The 22,599-nt window shown below is 38.2% G+C and overlaps 1 protein-coding gene across 1 annotated transcript in view; it reads left to right on the forward strand.

Annotated features, from left to right (window-relative positions):
* Positions 1-562: 562 nt before the first annotated feature.
* The window catches only part of LOC6051233, a 182,660-nt gene continuing 160,623 nt past the window's right edge, over positions 563-22,599 (forward strand). The window contains exon 1 of the mRNA XM_038253168.1: positions 563-1,728. The gene's annotated coding sequence lies outside the window, so the exon portion shown is untranslated. The remainder of the gene's footprint in view (positions 1,729-22,599) is intronic.

A 22,599-nucleotide genomic window follows, 5' to 3' on the forward strand; every position in this document is an offset into this window, starting at 1 on the left:
CTGAACTCGTTGGAGCTTAGTTTTACAGCAATGTTTTGAAAAAAATAATTGAACGAAATGTTGCTAAAATAAAATTATTTCAATTGTTTTTTTTTAACCAAATTTCAACGCTTATTGAAGTGAAAATACCTAAAAACATTTAAAAAAAATTCAAACATATTCACTCCGCCCGACCTCAGTGGGTACAACTGCCGCTACCAACGCATCCTAACAGGACCTTCTCCCTCTCATCGCTACCAAACTTTTATAGCACGATGACAACTCTCACCTTCGTCCAAACTGTCAAACCACCCAAACAACGCGTGCGTTCTCTCTGTTTCCACCGTTTTCCCTCTCCCACCCACCCCATTTTCCCCGGAAAAATTCCTCTCCTCCGTAACTTTCCTGTCTTGTTTTCATGAGAGCAGCGGCGCCGCGCTCTCTCTTTGTTTTCCCGCACGCACCAAAGAGAGCGGGAGAGAGAGCGCGCCTCGCGCGTTTTGTTTGAAAACAACAAAGATCCTGTCGGGTCGGGTCCTCGTGCGTTCGGTCGCCTACTTCGTCGAGTTAGTCGTAGAGTGTCCTTCGCCGAGGATGGTTCACGCGCGCGCGTTCTTTTCTTCTCTCTGCTGTGTATTACCAAAATAATATCAAACTGCTGCTGGCTGCGACGGCGGTGAGTTGTCCGGAATAACATCACCACACGAGAGGACACTGTGCACACTTCGGAATAACTACGGTGCGAATAAGGGTGGTTGGGTGTGTGCGTGGTGCGTGTGTTCGCACACATACAAGCGCCCGGTCGTCGGAGAATTCCGAGACAAGTGGGAGAGTTCCAGCAGACCGGATCAGACGTGAAGACCTGCAGTCGTCGTCGGTCACGGTCGCGGAGGCCGAAATTTTCCTACTGTCCACACTGTGTCTCCTGTGTATTCTGTGTCTGTCCTTGGAATTTTCCTGGCATCCTGGCCATCTTCCTCTCGCGGGACCGACTTCCGGCTTTGTAGTGTGTCCCGTCGCTGTCGCTTTTGCTCCTACTAGAAACCTCCCTCTCTCTCTGTGTAGTGACCTCTGTCGGTAGTTTTGTGTGTCCGGCAGGATTTCCGGTGCCAGTGTTCCGTCCCCCGAGTGTCCACGAGGAGTTTCGGTGCGAAATTCGACCTTAAACGTGTGCAAAAGTGCTCATGTTGACCACCTAGACGAAACAAGTGCTTATGCATCGCTAGCGTAACAATTCGCGAAAAGAAGATATAAAAGGAATAGCTAAAAAAAAAACGTTCAAGCGAAAACAACAAAACCAGTCGACTTAAAGTCGACTCAAAAGGAAGAAAAAACCAACCAAAAATCGAATCCTTAAAGAAGTGAGAGTGTGTCGGAAGACGGAAAAGTATTTCCAATTTTCCTCGCTTTCTCTCTGTGTGTGCGAGTCGGGTTTGCTTTATCTCGGAAAATTCCTCCAAAGTCGACCAAGTCGATATCGTGCGTGAGTTCGCGTGTGAGTGGGGTGCGGTGTTTTTTGTATTGTGGAAATTTCGGAGAATTCGCGTTTTTCGCTGCGTCGTCGTCGACGATAAGGAAGATAGTCGTTTCTTGCAAACGGTGCGTTTGAGCTTCCGGCATAGGCAGAAAGGTTAAGAAAGGAAGTCAATTTTCGGCTGATAAAGTTCAAGTAGACAGTTTCGGGTGAGGATATAAACCCCGGAGGAGATAAAAAAAGGAGTAACGGCGCACCAAGTCGCGGGTGAAAGTGTAAGTGGAGTTTATTTTTTCTTATCCTGACTTTTTTTTCTTGTATCGTGTCGTATGCCAAGATTAGTCCTAAGGGGAATGTTGCCTCGGAAATTTCAGACTGTTGACAAATCTGGATTTGATGGCGCAATATGATGGTTGTTGTTGATGTTTTCGGTGCTATTTTTGGAACAGCTTGTGTCGTGGACAACGAGGAGTTCTCGGGAAAATATTCGGGATTTTGAAAGATAAACACACTTGAAGGAGGATGACGACAAAGTGGTTGGTTATGAGGCAAACCCACTGCGGAAAAGGGCTTGTTTGTCAACTTTGCTGGCAGTTTTGTAGGTCACAGTTTTTTTGGGGATGAGTGCTGAGTTATGGGATAACCAGTCTTTGCACAGGTTGCGGAAGGTCCAAGAGATAAGATGTTTCTTGTTAAAATGTGTTAAATCGTTTCCAGGAATGTTTTTTTGCCTTCCTCACCTCAATGAGGAAAGGCTATAAAATCACTCGAAAAATGAACTTCTTTATTCGACCTCATAGACCCACCTTCACGTATACCTATCGACTCAGAAACAAATTCTGAACAAATGTCTGTGTGTGTGTCTGGATGTGAGTCCGTGCACCCAAAAAATGTGCACTCGATTATCTCCGGACTGGCTGAACCGATTTGGACCGTTTTGGTCTCATTCGATCCGTCTTGGGGTCCCACAAGACCCTAGTTAATATTATGAAGTTTAGAAAAGTACTTCAAAAGTTATGCTTAAAAAACGATTTTAGCTAAACTTCGAAAGATTGTAAAAAGGGTGGTTTTTGTAAGAAAACCCGTCTTGTTATACATTTTTAGAAAGGTATTGAAAATACCTTTCCAACGAGCCCAAAACATAGTAGATCTGACAACCCTATCAAAAGTTATTGGCAATTAAGTGTTATTTACCCGTTTTTCTAGGCCGGATCTCATATATTTTGATGAAAACGTTGTCCGGATCTATCATGCGACCCATCGTTAGATGGATAAGCAAAAGACCTTTCAAACGAGCCCAAAACATTTAAGATCTGACAACCCTATCAAGAGTTATTTACCCGCTTTTTTGAGGCCGGATCTCAAATATTTTGATGAAAACGTTATCCGGATCTATCATGCGACCCTTCGTTAGATGGGTAATCAATAGACCTTTCCAACAAGTCCTAAACATTTGAGATCTGACAACCCTATCAAGATTTATAAGCACTTAAGTGTTATTTACCCGCTTTTTTTGAGGCCGGATCTCATATATTTTGATGAAAACGTTGTCCGGATCTATCATGCGACCCATCGTTAGATGGGTAATCAAAAGACCTTTTCAACGAGCCCAAAACATTGAAGATCTGGCAACCCTATCAAAAGTTATAAGCACTTAAGTGTTATTTATCCACTTTTTTGAGGCCGGATCTCGCTTATTTTGATAAAAACGTTGTCCGGATCTATCATGCGACCCATTGCTAGATGGGTAATCAAAAGACCTTTCCAACGAGCTCAAAACATTGAAGATCTGACAACCCTATCAAAAGTTATAAGCACTTAAGTGTTATTTATCCACCTTTTGAGGCCGAATCTCATTTATTTTGATAAAAACGTTGTCCGGATCTATTATGCGACCCATTGCTAGATGGGAAATCATAAGACCTTTCCAACGAGCTCAAAACATTGAAGATCTGACAACCCTATCAAAAGTTATAAGCACTTAAGTGTTATTTATCCACTTTTTTTTAGGCCGGATCTCATTTATTTTGATAAAAACGTTGTCCGGATCTATCATGTGACCCGTCATTAGATGGGTAATCAAAAGACCTTTCCAACGAGCTCAAAACATTGAAGATCTGACAACCCTATCAAAAGCTATAAGCACTTAAGTGTTATTTATCCACTTTTTTGAGGCCGGATCTCATTTATTTTGATAAAAACGTTGTCCGGATCTATCATGTAACCCATTATTAGATGGGTAATCAAAAGACCTTTCTAGGAAACCCAAAACATTGAAGATTTGACAAACCTATCGAAAGTTATAAGCACTTCAGTGTAATTTACACGCATTTTTTGAGGCCTGATTCCAGATATTTCGATGAAAAAGATGACCGGGTCTATTATGCGATTCGTCGTTAGTTAGATAATCTAAATAGCTTTCCAATGAATCAAAAACATCAAAGATCTGAAAACCCTATCCAAAGTTATTTGCACTTCAGTTTTAATATTACTTTTCAAACGATGGCCGAATCCATCATGCGAGCCATCGTTAGTTGAATAATCAAAAGGCCTTTTAATGATCCTATAGCAATAAAGATCTGTTAACTCTATTAAAATTTGAGAGCAGTTAGCTTTTATTCGTGCACTTTTTGAGAACTGATCTCAGATTTTACACCTCTGCAACATTCCAGAATCGATTGAAATCCAACGTATTTTCAAATATTCTCAGAATTTAGATGGAGTGAACAAAATCTGAAATTTTTGCTAGTATAAAGGCACTTAAAAAAAAAGACTCAACATATTTTTCATAATTTTTATTAACAATGTATGCACCCCGCCACCTCAATATCTCCATACCGGTGGAAAACAAACGTCCCTTTGCTGAGCTGGTCCGGCAGCAGTCCGTTACGGCGTTGACGGGGAGAGGTTCCGGCGTGTTCCGGATTCCAACATTTGGCCAATACTCGTAGTACTGCTTGCTCATTCTGGCTCAAGCACTGACCATTTACCCGGACGTGCCAGACATGATCAGCAAATGATTGACGTGGAACCGATGCCTAGAATCGAAAATTACACCACGACCACTTCCTTCAATCCTGACTCCGTGGACGAGTTTGGCTGCATTCCGTGACGGTCTTAAGTCTATTTCTTCCATAAACATGGCCGGGTGATCCGTCGTGCGGAGCGTGCTGACGTGGACTTTAAGCAGGAAAATTAATTTTGCAGCTGCAGTAGTGCACCACGTTGAACATCCTGAAAAATTTGAATTGCTTAAGTTACTCTTCAGATTCAACTGCATAAACGGTAAAACTTACGTAAGTATCACTTTTTTAAATTTGCTGCCTAATCGTCAAACTGGACCTTGATGTTCTGTGAGAAAATTACTGTCGGTCCTCCTCGTCCTCCTTTGAATCGTAAACAATCAGATCAGACAGATTTTGACATTCAAAATGCAGTGGTTCCAGCGGTTCCAGCTTGGCAGACAATCGACGGAAACGCGCACGCATCCTGGTGGAGAGTAGCACTACCGCAACGATGTTCGGTTTGTTAGCGCGCTTGGCGAGCGTTTTTTATCCCGTAACGAATAATTTGGGATTTTTTCACCGCCATCTCGGGTTTAAAAAATCTAAATCACTTAAAAGCAGTCAAACTTTAAGCAAAACAATGTAAATGGGCCAATGTGAATTTGTAAACAAGCAGGCTGTCCTGCTCATGTCAAATGTAAACAACCACTGACATGAGCAGGACAGACTGCTTGTTTACAAATTCACATTGTCTCATTTACATTGTTTTGCTTGACTTAATTTTAACAATAAAAAATAGGACAACGAAAAAAAATAATGTTTTTGTGATTCGACTATCCGAAGTGAAACTTTGACAAAGCCTTCGGATAATCGAGTCTAGAATGTACTTTTTTTGAAACCGGGTCTCAGATTTTGCGATAAAAATATTGTATGCATTGTTGGCAAGGTTATCAAAATTTTGATAAAAACTTGATTAAGACCTTGCCGATAAGATTGAAGATCTGAAAACCCTATCAATAGAAATGAGTAATGAAGTTTAATTTTGTTGAAATGATGACATATATGAATGTGAGGAAGGCACCAACCACCTAAAGGTGGATTAAGTAACGTTTTTTCTAATTTAACGATATTGTTATACAGCAATTCCCCACGAAAACAGCATGGAAAAAAACAAAAGTGCTCGGATCGGGCTCAAAATTTTTCTGGGGGTTCCCTGGCCGAAATAATTAGACCCGTATTTTTTTGTTTGGCCATTAGGGTGACCTACGGCGTGTTAGGGTGGTCTGAAAAATGGCCATTTTCGTCGATTTTCGCAAAAACCACTTTTTCGAAAATCATAACTCCTCGCCATTTAACCGATTTCAATTGTCTTATACGCAAATGAAAGGTGATAAGTTGGCCTTTCAAAGAAAAATAATAAGAGTTTCAAAATCTAGGCTAACATATGAAAGGGCGTATGAAACTTTTAAATGCCGTTTTGGCGGTGTCTGGACCAAAGAGCCTATGTCTGGAAATATTTTTATCGGATTCCCCAGACATTTTTACATAACATACTAAAAAATGGGAGGAGTTCATTAACAGGATTCCGAGATATGATTTTTTGAAAATAAAATCCGTGTTTTTTGACGCGCCGCGCGCAAAGACCGGAGAATGACGAAATTGGCAAAAAATCAGCTTTTTTCACTAAAACAGCGATAACTTTAAAATTTTAGCGACGACCTATACATGTCTGGGTACCAAAAGTTGCGTCTTTTAATCACGAAAATTTTGGTACCCAAACATCTATAGGTCATCGCTGAAATTTTAAAGTTATCGCTGTTTTAGTGAAAAAAGTTGATTTTTTGCCAATTTCGTTATTTTCCGGTTTTTGCGCGTGGCGCGTCAAAAAACACGGATTTTATTTTCAAAAAATCATATCTCGGAATCCTGTTAATGAACTCCTACCATTTTTTAGTATGTTATGTAAAAATGTCCGGGGAATCCGATAAAAATATTTCCAGACATAGGCTCTTTGGTCCAGACACCGCCAAAACGGCATTTAAAAGTTTCATACGCCCTTTTCATATGTTAGCCTAGATTTTTGAAACTTCTTATTATTTTTCTTTGAAAGGCCAACTTATCACCTTTCATTTGCATATAAGACAATTGAAATCGGTTAAAATGGCGAGGAGTTATGATTTTTCGAAAAAAGTGGTTTTTGCGAAAATCGACGAAAATGGCCATTTTTCAGACCAACCTAACACGCCGTAGGTCACCCTAATGGACAAACAAAAAAATACGGGTCTAATTATTTCGGCCAGGGAACCCCCAGAAAAATTTTGAGCCCGATCCGAGCACTTTTGTTTTTTTCCATGCTGTTTTCGTGGGGAATTGCTGTATAGAAACAGATGATATGATGAATCAAATTCTTCGCTCTAAAACATGGTCTTGCCGGTAATAATGCAAGTTTCCTACTGAAAACAAGTTTTCCAAAGGCTAGAAACGATGAGGAAATCCAAACTTTTTTCAAACCTAGCTTTTAAACCTGGACTGACCTAACGACTAACCTCTAAGTTAGGCCAGGACCAACACTTACTTTTTCGGTTATTTTCTGCACCTCGATCCGACGTTCCGTGTTGAATTGATTCGCGTTCGAACAATCCCGTCGATTTTTTTTTATGTATATAGATATTAACCTATTTACTATATTTACTATACTAACAAATTTTGGGTAAAGTTGGTAGAAAGGTGGAATTTTGTCTTGAATTCTTTAAATCATGTTTTGCTAACAAAAATAACGATTTAAATTGCATTTCAAACTGAATGCTAAACCCTTATCAAAAGTCTTCACATTTGATGTTAAATTTGTTCTACTGAAAATTTCTATGAATTTGAAGATTTTTACATAGTGAATTTTTTTAATGTATTATTTTTATACAAATTGCATCTTTACCTGGTAAAAATTTGGCCCATTAATCTGAAAATGCAATCCATTTTCCAATTCGAACTTATTTTCTTATGAAAAAAATAATGACTCTTTTTGCCTTCCTCACCTAAATGAGGAAAGGCTATAAAATCACTCGAAAAATGAACTTCTTTATTCGACCTCGTAGACTCAGAATCAAATTCTGAACAAATGTCTGTGCGTGTGTATGTCTGTAAGTCCGTGCACCGAAAAATATGCTTACGATTATTTCCGGACTGGCTTACCGATTTGAACCGTTTAGTCTCATTCAATCCGTCTTAGGGTCCCACAAGACCCTAGTTAATATTATGAAGTTTAGAAAAGTACTTCAAAAGTTATGCTAAAAAAAAAACGATTTTGACTTAAGTCCGGAAGATTGTAAAAAAGGGTGGGTTTTGTAAGAAAACGTCATGTTATACATTTTTAGAAAGGTATTGAAAAGATCTTTCCAACGAGTCCAAATTATTGAAGATTTGACAACCCTATCAAAAGTTATAAGCACTTAAGTGTTATTTATACACTTTTCAAAGTACGGATCCCAGATATTTTGATGAATACGTTGTCCGGATCTGTCATGCGACCCATCGTTGGATGAGTAATCAAAAGACCTTTCTAATGAGTCCTAAAGATTGAAGGTCTGACAACCATATCAAAAGTGTTTATGACACACTTTTTTGAAGCCGAATCTCAGATATTTTGATAAAATTAAGTGTTATTTACAAATGTTTTTGATGCTGTATAGTGTATTCACTTTATGGATGTGAGGAAGGCACCAATCACCTAAAGGTGGATTTAGTAACGTTTTTTTCATAAAATTATTTTTATTAGGTTGTTTTTGGTACTGGGACCCGGTTAGGACAGAGTTGGCTTTTGTAATTACATTTTTCTTAAAGCTAAGAGTAATTTAAAAATATTAATAAAATCCTAATCATGATCCTATTTTCATAATTTGAAGTACCTATATTGAACACTTCTCTGCCACGATCAGTACCACGAGAGAGTTATAAACAGGTCTAATTTACATTTTTTTTACTTTTTTTATGTTTTTGAATAACCTGGCTCTGGATCAGTGCGGTTTCAAAAACACGAACCCCAAAAATTTACTTAAAAACAAGCTTACCCCGACAAACTTCATCTTGTCTTTTTTTGTTTCTTGACGTATAGCTTGTTTGCTTATTCAGTCTCCTGTGATCAGAATTTGATTTTACGCATCTTTTCCCATACAATCTGCAGATGCTCTGGAATCTGTCCCAGTATGGCCAAAGTGGCAATTTTTCGGCGTTTGGTTATGTTTTTAGAATTTAGTTTAGTATTAAAAAGTTATTTTAAAAATTTGTATTTTTTAGAGTGTAACTTTTTTCTGAATAGAACATGTATGAAGAAGCTTTTAATAAAAAAATGTTTAATTGGATTGGATTGGATTTAAAAACGTGACTTTTCATACGACCTTTCCAAATGCTATGATAGATTTTTGAAATTTTAAACTATTTCAGTCAAAGGTGGGGTTACGGTTTTTTTTTTATTTATTTTTTGCGAAAATTAACGAAAATTGCAATTTTTTGACCACCCTAACATGGCGTAGGACACCTTAATGGCCAAACAAATTGAATACATTGGCGCTTATACAGCCAAATAAAACGGTACCTTTAATTATTTCGGCCAATTTTGAGCCCGATATTAGAAGAACATTTTTGCGAATTATGTTGTTTTCGTGGGGAATTGCTGTTTAATTATAATTTGCGATGATTCTTGTCAAACAATACCGTAGCATGTAGATTGATTTTTCATTTGACCGTGATTTACTTCAATGCTTTTTAATGCAAATAATTCTGTTAACAACAAAACATTACAACCTTTTAATCCTATTAGTCTGCTAGTCAGACCAATGTAAACTTTCTCATCAATGTCATAATACGCTTACCGTGACACACAGTTCAATCGCATCAAAACTTTCCCGTGCCCTCTGAACGCATCGCACATCGAATGGCATCGCTAGTTAGTCTGCCCAACCACCGACGCACACTGTAACTAGTTTGCCGGAATGCATTAGTATCCTTTTAAGCCATCGTCAGTTGCGCGTCCCCCTAGAGAGGAAAGCGTAACATCAAATGAAAAGAGTTAAAACAGTTTGACTGGGGACCATGTTTGTTTGCCATCATCAGTTTGCATCACTCAGCCTGGTCGGGACCTTTGATTTGATTTCCCCTTTGGGGACCTGTACTTGAGCTTCCACCCGTCAGCCAACTGTCGGTACAGCCAGTTGCATCAATGAGATTGGCAGCCAGCCGTCAGGGGATGAAGTGCGGCTGTCATTGACTGGCACATCGTCATTATTGCGCGGGGTTTACAGGTAGTGAACGTGTCCTTAGTGAATTTGATGCCAACGAATTCTGGTAACATCAAAAAGATTAATATTTTTTAAAGCTGTTTATAAAAATGTTTAGTTTATAAGTATATACACTATACAGTCTGTGCGGTGCAATGATGAAGTCAGTGATAATAAATATATTGATAAAATTAACATACTATCAAAAACTCCAAACTTATAATTGACATTTGAATTGTTAGTTTGAAAATAGCAAAAATTATTTTCTAAAATCAAAATATGATTACTAATTTATAATTGACGATTAAGTTACACAATACAGTTTATTGGATGACCTCTGCTGTAAATTTTTCAATTAATAAAAAAAACTCATCGTATTCCTAGGAGACCTCTAGGAGGCCTTCAATTGAACAAAAGGATAAAGTGCTAGTCCAATACTTTAATTTGCAGACTCATCAGGTACAGAGTAGCGTGGTTCACGGATATATAAAAAAAGACAAACGTGTTCAATTTCAAACGCATCAACCAGAATTTTCAAGCGCAATAGTCCCAGAAGCAAGCCTGAAAATTTTAGCTTATTAGGTTAAGCCTAATTTTTGATCTGAAGTTTGACTGGAATTTTAATCAATTTTATTGATTTATTTGTCACTTTTTAATTCTTCTTCTAGAAAGTTTTCTTCTAGGAATTTGTCCCGAGCAAAAACAGGTTATTTTTTTGAGCATGTTTTGCAATTTTGCCGAAAAAGTAAACTCCAAAAACTATCCTGTATCTTTTCGGGATCAATTCCTGGCACTTTGCAATGTTCTACAAAGTTGTTCCCCGGATCAAAACCTATTATAAAATTTGACAGAGTTTAGGGAAATTTTCTATAAGAAGATGTGAAAAGTTACAATTCTTCATAGTAAATCGATTAAAGTTTCATACTAATTTCAGATTAAAACTGGAACAACTAAACCTTAACCAAATTAGCTCAAATTTTCAGGCTAGCTTCTGGGTCAACATTCAATATTTTTGGCAGAAAAATAAGGCATACCTCACATTTAACTTTTTTTTTTTTAATCAAATCTAGAACAGGCAGATCGAAATCCGTTGTAAAACATGTCATTCGGCCTACTTTTCATCACCAAAAATTACAGTACTGAAAAGTACTTTTCGTAATACTCTCGTGAAACTACTGTCACTCTCGAACAACGAAACGACCAACTTTGACGTTGATTTGAAAACAAGATATTTGTTGACATCAAAAAACTTTTGTGGAATTGAGAAGAATCAAGTTTGATTTAACTCAACATTTTGTTGGTTGAAGGTTTATTGAACAAAATATTTTGTTGCGTTCAAAATTAACCAGTGCGCTCTAGCAAGAATTCTCTCTCCCTCTTTCTCTTTAGTTCTCGAAACGTTCCTGAGCGCTCGCAGCGTGAAGAAGAGCGTGAGCAAAAAGGAGAACGTGAGCGAGTAGCGGAAAGGACTACAAGTTCTCTTCTCGCTCGAATTCCATCACTGAAGATAGTGCTGAGAAGTTAATGTTTTTAGCACTTGTATATTTTGATGTCTTCAAACAGGAGTGCAGAAATATACTCTATCTTCGCGAAATTTCACGTTCATAACATTGCTTGCAAATAAATCGCAAGGATGGTGGCCTAATAATGTATTTTTCATAAATTTTCACAGTTTTTAATATTTTTCCAAAATTGAACAGGCTTTAAATTTTTAACAGATCACTATTATTTTTGTAAGAATATATGTATGTAACAGCAATTCCATTTGAAAAGAGCCTAAACCGAAAAAAAGTTCTCCGATCGGGCTCAAAATTCTGGGGGTACTTTGGCCAAAATAATTAGACCCGTATTTTTTTGTTTGGCCATTAGGGTGACCAACATCGTGCTAGGGTGGTTAAAAATAGCAATATTCGTCATTTTTCGCAAAAACCACTTTTTTCAAAAAAAACATATCTCCGCGTCATTTCATCCGATTTTAGCTATCTTGGACGCAAAAAAAAGGTTATGAGTTTAGCTATTTGAGAAAAATCTAGCTTAACATTTGAAAAATTCGTATGAAAACTTAAAATGGCGTTTTGACCGTGTCTGGACCAAAGAGTCTATGTCTGAAAATATGTTTATCGGATTCCTCGGAAAAATTCACATAACATATCAAAAATTTGGCGATGTCGAATCGTACGTTTCCGAGATATGTTTTTTTGAAAATAAAAACTGAGTTTTTCGACGCGTCACGCGCAAAAACAGAAAAATGACGAAATCGGCAAAAAAAACAACTTGTTTCACTAAAACTGTGATAACTTAAAAATTTCAGCGATGACCTATACATGTTTGGGTACCAAAATTTTCGTAATTGAACAACTTTTGAAAATGACGAAAATTGCTATTCTTTTAACCACCCTAGCATGATGTAGGTCACCCTAATGCCCAAACAAAAAAATACAGGTCTAATTATTTTGCCCAAGGAACCCCCAGAAAAATTTTGAGCCCGATAGGAGAACTTATTTTTTGGTTTAGGCACTTTTCAAATGGAATTGCTGTAATGTATTCTCTAAGACTTGAGAAGTGCTTTGTGTGATTTATTTACTCTTGTTATGAAACCTAATTGTTTATCAAATTTAAATATCTATACGCTGAAACCAAAAATCTATAATGTGTGGGGGGAATAGAGCTCTTGAAAATTAGCCAAGGGGAGGTGGCATGAAAACGGTTAAGAAACAACTGGACTAAACATATGGACATCATAATTCCATTTATTTTTGTTATCCGTTATTTATCGTTTCATTTCAACCACTTTTACACTATGAAAATTATTTTCATCTAATTAATGTATTAGGCCATATAACCGTATAACTAAAATCACGCCGTGAAAAATCATTAAAAAACAACTTCGTATCATATGAAATTAACCCAAAGAATGCAACCATACACATATTTTAGAACTTTGAGTTTTGGTTTCATCAAATAGTGTTTCAAGTTTTATAGCGCTATAAATCAGATTTTAAAGGCAAATTCAATGATTATCTATTTATTCACTAGTTGAAAATACTTGTTCTGGAATAAGTTTTATGCTTTCAAAATATTATTTCTGCATGATTTTTTTCCATTTCAACTTGATGGTCATTGAGACAAATTTAAAAGTAATTTTATTGTTGTGAGGCATAGATTTTCCCTGTCGAAAAACCTAGATGAAAAAAATATGACTCAGCAAAAAATATTAATAATATTTTTTTTTAATTTGGTACGATTTTAAAACAGCAAAAACAAAGAAAATTTAAATATTTTCTCAAAGTTGCATGATTTTTTCAAGCAGTCAAGCATTTTATACAATTCTGTTGCAAAATATTAACCAGAAACAGTTAAATTAAATTTCGTTAAATTTCAAATTTCCCGTTTCTCGGGAATTTTGTAACCCCAGGAAATTGGACGCTCTATCCGGAATTCATAAAAATCCTGTATTGTATTGGTTGCAAAACATCATATTTTCAGCACTCAGCTTTTTGTAGCATAAACTACTATTTCAGAATCCATTTAGTGTTGAAATGTTAATTTTTTTTCAAAACTTGTGTTATAAAAAACCACTTGAGCAATTCTCTACGAAATCGGTCTTTTTTCTTCAATTTTAATATTTGTATTTTTTAATCCGACTGAAACTTTTTTGGTGCCTTCGGTATGCCCAAAGAAGCCATTTTGCATCATTAGTTTGTCCATATAATTTTCCATACAAATTTGGCAGCTGTCCATACAAAAATGATGTATGAAAATTCAAAAATCTGTATCTTTTGAAGGAATTTTTGATCGATTTGGTGTCTTCGGCAAAGTTGTAGGTATGGATACGGACTACACTGGAAAAAATAATACACGGTAAAATTTGGTGATTTTTTATTTAACTTTAACACTAAAACTTGATTTGCAAAAACACTATTTTTAATTTTTTATTTTGATATGTTTTAGAGGACATAAAATGCCAACTTTTCAGAAATTTCCAGGTTGTGCAAAATCATTGACCGAGTTATGAATTTTTAATCAATACTGATTTTTCAAAAAATCGAAATTTTGGTCGCAAAAATTTTTCAACTTCATTTTTCGATGTAAAATTGAATTTGCAATCAAAAAGTACTTTAGTGAAATTTTGATAAAGTGCACCGTTTTCAAGTTATAGCCATTTTTATGTAACTTTTTCCGAAATAGTCACAGTTTTTCATTTTTTAAAATTAGTGCACATGTTTGTCCACTTCTGAAAAAAATATTTTTGAAAAGCTGAGATAATTCTCTATATTTTGCTTCCTCGGACTTTGTTGATACGACCTTTAGTTGCTGAGATATTGCAATGCAAAGGTTTAAAAACAGGAAAATTGATGTTTTCTAAGTCTCACCCAAACAGCCCACCATTTTTTAATGTCGATATCTCAGCAACTAATGGTCCGATTTTCAATGTTAAAATATGAAACATTTGTGAATTTTTCCGATCTTTTCAAAAAAAATATTTTCGAAATTTTCAAATCAAGACTAACATTTTAAAAGGGCGTAATATTGAATGTTTGGCCTTTTTGAAATGTTAGTCGGAAAATTTCACAAATGTTTCATATTTTAACATTGAAAATCGGACCATTAGTTGCTGAGATATCGACATTAAAAAATGGTGGGCTGTTTGGGTGAGACTTCGAAAACATCAATTTTCCTGTTTTTTAACCTTTGCATGGCAATATCTCAGCAACTAAAGGTCGTATCAACAAAGTCCGATGAAGCAAAATATAGAGAATTTTCTCAGCTTTTCAAAAATATGTTTTTCAAAAGTGGACAAACATGTGCACTAATTTAAAAAAATGAAAAACTGCGACTATTTTGAAAAAAGATACATGAAAATGGCTATAACTTGAAAACGGTGCACTTTATCAAAATTTCACTAAAGTACTTTTTGATTGCAAATTCAATTTTACATCTAAAAATGAAGTTGAAAAATTTTTGCGACCAAAATTTCGATTTTTTGAAAAAATCAGTATTGATTCAAAAATTCATAACTCGGTCAATGATTTTTTGCACAACCTGGAAATTTCTGAAAAGTTGGCATTTTATGTCCTCTAAAACATATCAAAAAATAAAAAAAATTAAAAATAGTGTTTTTTTGCAAATCAAGTTTTAGTGTTAAAAAGTTAAATAAAAAAATCACCAAATTTTTTTTACCGTGTATTATTTTTTTCCAGTGTAGTCCGTATCCATACCTACAACTTTGCCGAAGACACCAAATCGATCAAAAAATTCCTTCAAAAGATACAGATTTTTGAATTTTCATACATCATTTTTGTATGGACAGCTGCCAAATTTGTATGGAAAATTATATGGACAAACTAATGATGCAAAATGGCTTCTTTGGGCATACCGAAGGCACCAAAAAAGTTTCAGTCGGATTAAAAAATACAAAAAAAAATCGAATGACCGAAATCCTAGAGAACTGCTCACTTTATAAATTTTGATGATTAATTTGTATTTATTTTTTATCGATTTATTGTTCTGATAACTATTTATAGCAAATTTAGCATGAAAAAGAGGTCAATCGGCTCCATTCTTAGGCAAATGTCGTTGATCTTTCCACTCGCGTGCCATTTCCCTTCCACTTCCCTTTAACCCCTAACCGTTACCATTCTTCGCCATCACATCACTGTCATCGCCACGTCACCGCCATTGACGCCGAGGCTGCTGCCCTCTTAATAACGTCCTCTCTTAAGGATCCCGAGACAGGTCCCGCAGGATTTGGAGCGTAAGTCCTGCTCCCCTCTAAAGCCTATTTGTTTCGCGCGCTTTTGCTGACGTTGATGACGAACGGGTGGGGGGAAGGGGATGCTGTATTAAGGGGAGGCGGAAGGGGGTGACGTTTATTTTCAGTCCAACGTCAATCAAAACGTGACTCAGCTTTCATCACCATACTTGAATGATTGGGGGGCGTGCAATAAAAAAACAACATGATGGTGGCTATTTTAGGGGGTAAGTGGGTAGGATGAGGCGGGAGAGCGGGGTATTTTCCGGATGTGAGCCGGGAAAGCTTTGTGTGAATTTGCACTGCCCTGCGGTGGGTTGAGTGTGTGTGAAATAAAAGCTCACTTTGCCGCAGGGTCATGAGTCATTAGTGGGAGTGGTTTTGATAGATAAATGGGATTCGCTGGAGGGATTTTTTGTTATTGTGTCTGTGGGGTGGTTTGAGTGCATGTTAATTTTAGCAGCAATTTTTATTTTTATAAGGCTTACGCGTCCGAGCCACTGGCTGTATAATTCGTTGTAAAAATAAATGCACGTGGGTTAAACCATTGCAAAAAATGGAAATTTGATTGGCTTCCAAGAATATTGCATTTTAATCCTGATTTCGTGGAACGAAAATAGGTTCAAAGAATACGCGTCATGTAATTGTTATTATATCGAAATAAAAGTTACACGAGAATCAATCAACTGAACCATTGATCGTTTATGACACGATTCAAAATGATTGGAAATATAATGTCCTAGGAATCATCTTTATAAATGGTTTTTAACTCATCCAATTTTTAAAGACTGAATGTTGTCCTGACTTAAATTAACGAATTAAATAATTCATATTAATCTATCAACCAAAAAACAGGTAGAAAATTCACCCATCCACCAATCACGAAAAAAAAACCCTCTAAGAAACCCCTGAACCCATCCACGCGTCATCTCAACGTCAATCGCATCGACCTCGGCTTTGGGTCAACAAGAGGCTCACCCACCGCCCAACAAACCCCCTCAAAGCTCATCAAGCGCCCAAGAACGACGATGTAATGAGTTTCGAGTGATGAGCAAGTGGAAAGCTCCCGTCCGAGAGTAATCTGAAGATGGCTTTCTTCTGCCCTGACGATGACGACGGTCTTGGGCGGCCATTTCGAGGAGGATGATTTTTTTCCCGCTATCTCTCTTTCTTTCTTTGAGTCTTCAAGTTATGACAGAAAAGAAAACCGCACACCGCTTTTCTTCGTACTTGTCTGAAGAATGAATGCGGGGGAAAAAATGCCTCGCACGTGTCTGGGCACCCGAGGAGAATAAAGAGGGAATCTCAATGGAAAGAATGGTTTGTTTTTGAATCCGATTTATGTAAAAAAAACTTTTAAACCAAATAAATTTAAAGAGTTCCAAAAATGTATTCGTTAGATTTTGTTAATTTGGTCAGGGATATACACAAATGAATCTATAATTTTCTCCAGATTCTGGGTAGCAAAAAAAAAAAAAAAATACTGTTGGAATTTATAATTTCGCCTTCGATATCTCGAGCTTCATTTAAATGTTTATGTTTTAATGATTCTGAAATAATTTCGCATAAAAAATTTCAACTCTCATTTCAAACTTATTTGGAGGCTATTGACTAAAACAAATAAACTAGAAAATAATATGAGTGTGCCTGTGCCTAAAATGTGAAACATTTCACTAAAACTTTTCAAAGGCATCGGGTAAACAAAAATTTCCAGGAGTTCTACTAGAGCTCTCCAAGGAAGCTATCTTGAGCATAGAATTTACAAGCAATAACAAAAATGATATGCTACTAAGTGTCTGGATTTCGAATCATGACGTTATTGGTATCATACATGGCAAGCCGGGACCGTGGTGTAGGGGTAAGCGTGATTGCCTCTCACCCAGTTGGCCTAGGTTCGATCCCAGACGGTCCCGGTGGCATTTTTCGAGACGAGATTTGTCTGATCACGCCTTCCGTCGGACGGGAAGTAAATGTTGGCCCCGGACTAACCTGAAAAAGGTTAGGTCGTTAGCTCAGTCCAGGTGTAGGAGTCGTCTCCCTGGGTCCCGCCTCGGTGGAGTCGCTGGTAGGCAGTTGGACTTAACAATCCAAAGGTCGTCAGTTCGAATCCCGGGGTAGATGGAAGCTAAGGTGTAAAAAGAGGTTTGCAATTGCCTCAACAATCAAGCCTTCGGACACCTAGTTTCGAGTAGGAATCTCGCAATCGAGAGAACGCCAAGCCAATGCTGTAGAGCGAATAATTTGATTTTTTTTTTTGACATGGCAATTGATATTTCGACAGTGTTGATCACAAACTGGCAATCCCAACAAAATTATTTAAATTTAATAAAATAGAATAATTTTAAGAGCTTTGTGCAAAATTCTTTGTCATATTGGTCATGTGTTACATAACTACATACTAGGGTGCCCAGAATATGGAACTTTTTTTCAAAACCTCGCTCCACAAGATGAATATTGTTCCTTGACATATTTTAGGACTCTGGGCCAAATATGAGCAAAATCGGTCAACATTTACCCATTGATACTCGGAGGTAAAGTTTGTATGGGAAAAATCGAAAAAATTTATGGAAAACCCTAGTTTCTTACGGCTTGGTCTGCACGGTGCGCTACTTCCATCCAAATTTTCCCAAAAGTGAGATTCTTATTCAAAATTTAATGCTCTACAACTTTGTAGAACATACCAAAGCTGTAAAACTCGATCCTGAAAAGTTATTAGCGATTTAAAAATGTCATTTTTGCATGAAAAACTGCTTTTACATCAACTTCAGCTCGGGTATCAATGGGTTAATCTCATCCAACTTCGCTTAAAATTTACAAAGATGCTTAAATTCGACTTTTCGCTTGCGTTTAACTGCGTCAACCATCACCTGCTTGAGAACAAGCTGAATCGGGAATTCAGGTTCTCGAGCGCTGCTTGCAAGTTGGTCGCATCGTTCCTTGGCCAAAGAAAGCAAAGCGTCCGTCTCGGCGATAAAGTCTCAGCTGTACGGGATGTCACCGATGGTACACCGCAGGGGTCCTGTCTCAGTGCGCTGCTGTTCAGCCTTTTCATCAACAGCTTACCCGGAGTCCTGAGATGCGAGTACCAACTGTACGCTGATGACTTACAAATTTACGTGTCTGGACCGATTGAGCAGATCGAAGTACTGATTGCCAGCATCAACACCGACTTAGCTGCGATCACAAACTGGGCCTACCAAAATCAACTTCACCCAAACCCCAAAAAAACACAGGCCATCGTCTTCACCAAAGCAGGTTCCGTTCAACCCCACACGGACATCGTATTCAGCGGGGAAGTTGTTCCACTGTGCGAGAAAGTTGTCAATCTTGGTCTCCAGCTGGACAACAACATGACCTGGAAGCATCAAACCAACAGTGTGACCCAGAGAGTCTATAACACCCTGAGGACGTTCCGTCGCTTTGCGGCGGTCCTCTCTCAACCCACACGGCGCAAGCTGGTCCAAGCTGTGATAGTGCCGTTGATTACCTACTGTGACATTCACGGGCTCTCTGCGGCGCTTAAGGAGCAACTCCACCGGTGCTTCAAGTCGGCAGTGCGTTTTGTATACAACCTGCGCCGTCGAGATACAACCGCAGCAGTGCGACACACCCTACTTGGACACGATTTGCCGATCAACTACCAGCTTCGGACAAGCTGTTTCATGAAGAAGGGGTACGATGGAAACTTGCCGGAGTACCTCCAACAACATCTGGTGAGAGGACAGTTAGAACGGACCCGCTCGTTCATCATCCCGAGACACACAACGATGAGCGGAAAAAGTGTGCTCGTCGCCGGAACCACGTGCTGGAACAACCTTTTTTTTTTTTTGTTCATAACTTATTTTTATTAGGTCCTTTTAGGTGCTGTGACCAGGTTAGGACCGAGGATCAATAGTACAAAAAATAATAAAAGAAAAGAAAAAAACCGTAACTGAATTAGATGATCATTTGCTCGTGCCATGTGTCAGCAAGTGTGCGATCACATCAATCTGTTCCTCGGGTGTCTTGCAATGCCTCAAGCGTACTCGGTATTCTCGGTAAATGGCCCACAGCTCCGACTCGCTGTACAGCTTCCGTTCGCCTTGTTGCTCCTTCGGGTTGCACCGGCGCCGGCGCCAGTATCTTCTCGACTTCTTCCTGCGGGACGAGGATGTTTATTTTCCGGTTCAACGGACGGCACCGCTCCAGGTAGCGGAGGAAAATCCGCCGCGGTAAACGCGGCTCCTGCCGGAGTCTGTTTGTCCTTTTTCCATGCTGGCGGCTTCGGCGTGGACGCCTGCTGCCTCGACTGGATGAACTGCGCACGTTTGGGACAGCTGCGGTCCAGACCCTCGTGAGATCCAGAGCAGTTGACACACTTCTTGGCTTCCGTTTCTTCAGCTTTGCACTTTTCTGTGCTGTGGGCACCCCCACAGCTGCTGCACCTGGGCTTGAGATGGCAGTTACTGGTTCCGTGACCGAACTGCAAGCAGTTCTTGCACTGGGTCACGTGCGGTTCTTTGCTCCGGTAGGCCACCCACCGGACGACGACTGGTCCCACTTTCTTTACCTTGCTACTCAACTCCTTCAGACTGGTGTGCCCCTTGGGGAAGAGCACGATGAAAGGCGTCTCTTCGATGGCGGGAAGCTGCTGCTTCCGCCTGATGGCGTGTACTGCCAAGACGTCCAGCTGATGTTCCGTCTTGAGCAGCTCCTTGACGTAATCCGGTTCCGCGTTCGGGAGACCTCGCATTACTACCCGGTGCGGTCTCGCACTGCGCTTTCCGTGCGTGTAGAACTGCACCTTGTTCTTCTTCAGGTGGGCTTGCACCGTGTCGAAGTCGTCGCTCGAGAAGCACGTAATTTTGGTGCCGTACCGCGTCAGTTTGTGTTCCGGCTGGACATCACATGTCGACATCACCTTCGCAAGGCGGGCGAAGCTCGTTTCTTTCACCACCAGCGGCGGCTGCTTCTTCTCCCCGGCCGACTTGCCGGGTGCTGGTACCACGGGGGTGGTTTTTTCTGCTGCTGGATTCGCATTGTTATTGTTGTTGCTCTTCTCCGCTAGCCGGCTGAACTTGTTGTTGCTGAGCAGTTTCTCCACTTCCTGGCCATCGCCGACGTTGATCTCCTCGTTAGCCTTCCTGCGCCGAACCTTGATCACGGGACGAAATTCGCCCCCGTCCTCTCCTCCTCCTTCGGAGTCTTCCACCTCCATGCCCGTCGCCGCCTGCGTTTTGGGTTGGAACCCGTCCGGTTTCTCCCACACACTTTTCTTCATGGCCGCGTTCCAGTAGAACGGCCTTCCATCCTCGGTTCTATGCTCCGTCCACTCACTCTCCGCCGTCGCGGCCGCCACCATGGCCGTCGGCGAAAGTTAAAAAAAAAACACCGTCAAAAACGCGCTCAAAGGACACACGTCTGCTCTGTGCAAGCTGTCAAACTGGAATGTGCTGGAACAACCTTCCTGCGGAGCTAAAATGTCAACCGACATTGTTGGCCTTCAAAAATGCATTTAAAAGAACCATTCGAAACTAATTTTGTGAGCCTTAGAGTTAGAGTACTTTGTCAAGTTTAATTTGGATCCTTTGTAATTTTCCTATTTCCTAAAGTGTCTTCCTTGACCTGATCAAAAGTGTTAACTAACAAGTTATCGTACCCAATAAATCAACAAATTACAAATTAAAATAACTCAAAAAACCGTTTTCCGCTTGTGGAGCAGGGGGTCATTTTTTCTGTTCACCCTACTACATACACATTTTTGTAATTTTTTTATTTACCGTAAAACGGGGTGACATTGATAGATTTTAATTTTTTCCGCAAAATAAAGATTAGAAATTAAATACGTACGAAATGGTAAGGAATCATACCGGCCGTTGTAGAGAAGTGTTCAAAGTACGATTAGAAGGAGTTTTCATAAAATTTTTGAAATTTTAGAAAGTTAGTTAACTATAATTAAGAAAATGTTGATGGATAGCATTGTTTAAATATTCTCTAAGTGTCGAGATTTTCTCAATGAACATGATTGCAAATCGGAAAACGGAAAGCATTTTCGGATTCTTTGGACAGTTTTCCACAAGGAGAAGGTAAAATAAGTTTGTTATTAATAAATATTAAGTGTTTTTGAAAAGTAATTTAAAAAATCTTCTAATTTATAGTAAAACAAATTTCATATAAAATGAGAAAACTTTTGATTATTGCTTCGAATTCAGTTTCAAATGCAATATAATTTGATATTTGTATAAACAAAACTAGTTTCAACAAATTTCAGACAAAATTCCGACTTTTTAACAATTTTACCTAAAATTTATATGTATTTTGGTAAAAAGCTTTTAAACTTAGTTAACCAAATAAAAACATTGATTTTTTCCTAAAAGCTATATCAACCACCTTATTGATAGTACATTTCACGTAAACATAAAATTTGAACACTTTAAATCTCATTTTAACAAGAAAACCTACGACTATTAAAGTCACCCCGCTATTCAAAATAGGAATTTTTAACACAACTATTTTTTTAAACATTATTGAAAAAAACTTTTTTTTTTCAAAATGTTGCATGTACACAGCAAAAAAAAGTTGAATTTTGGAATGTTGAAAATTTGGTAGGTTGAATATTACTCATTTTTTGAGTAATATTACCCAAAAAATTTAAAAACTGATGAAAATTCACCAAATCCTGATGTTATATTACACATTTTTTTGCCACAAGATCTGTCACCATTTCCTGATGAATATTACCATCATTTTTTTCTGTATACTGTATATTTTCTTTAAAAAAATCGAAAATAAGTTCTAATTGCTCCAAATTCAATATTTAATCATAGTTAGAGGATCCTCCAGCAATGTCCTGAATTCGTATTGAACCCAAATTTTTGATCGGCAATATGTTGAAGTTTAAAAATAAAATTATTTGTCTGGAATTTTCACGAATTTCTCTCTATAAACCATGAGGAAAATGAGCAACAAAAACTTACAGCATGTTTCGCTCTCGCTTTCTTGGTTCAAATGTGGCTCATAATTTTTCTGCGTGTTCCTTGGCCGAAATAATTAGACCCGTATTTTTATGTTTGGTCATTAGGGTGACCTACGCCGTGTTAGGGTGGTCCAAAAAATGGCAATTTCGATTTTTGCAAAAAC

Source organism: Culex quinquefasciatus, chromosome 2 (assembly GCF_015732765.1).
Source record: "Culex quinquefasciatus strain JHB chromosome 2, VPISU_Cqui_1.0_pri_paternal, whole genome shotgun sequence".
Lineage (NCBI taxonomy): Eukaryota > Metazoa > Arthropoda > Insecta > Diptera > Culicidae > Culex > Culex quinquefasciatus.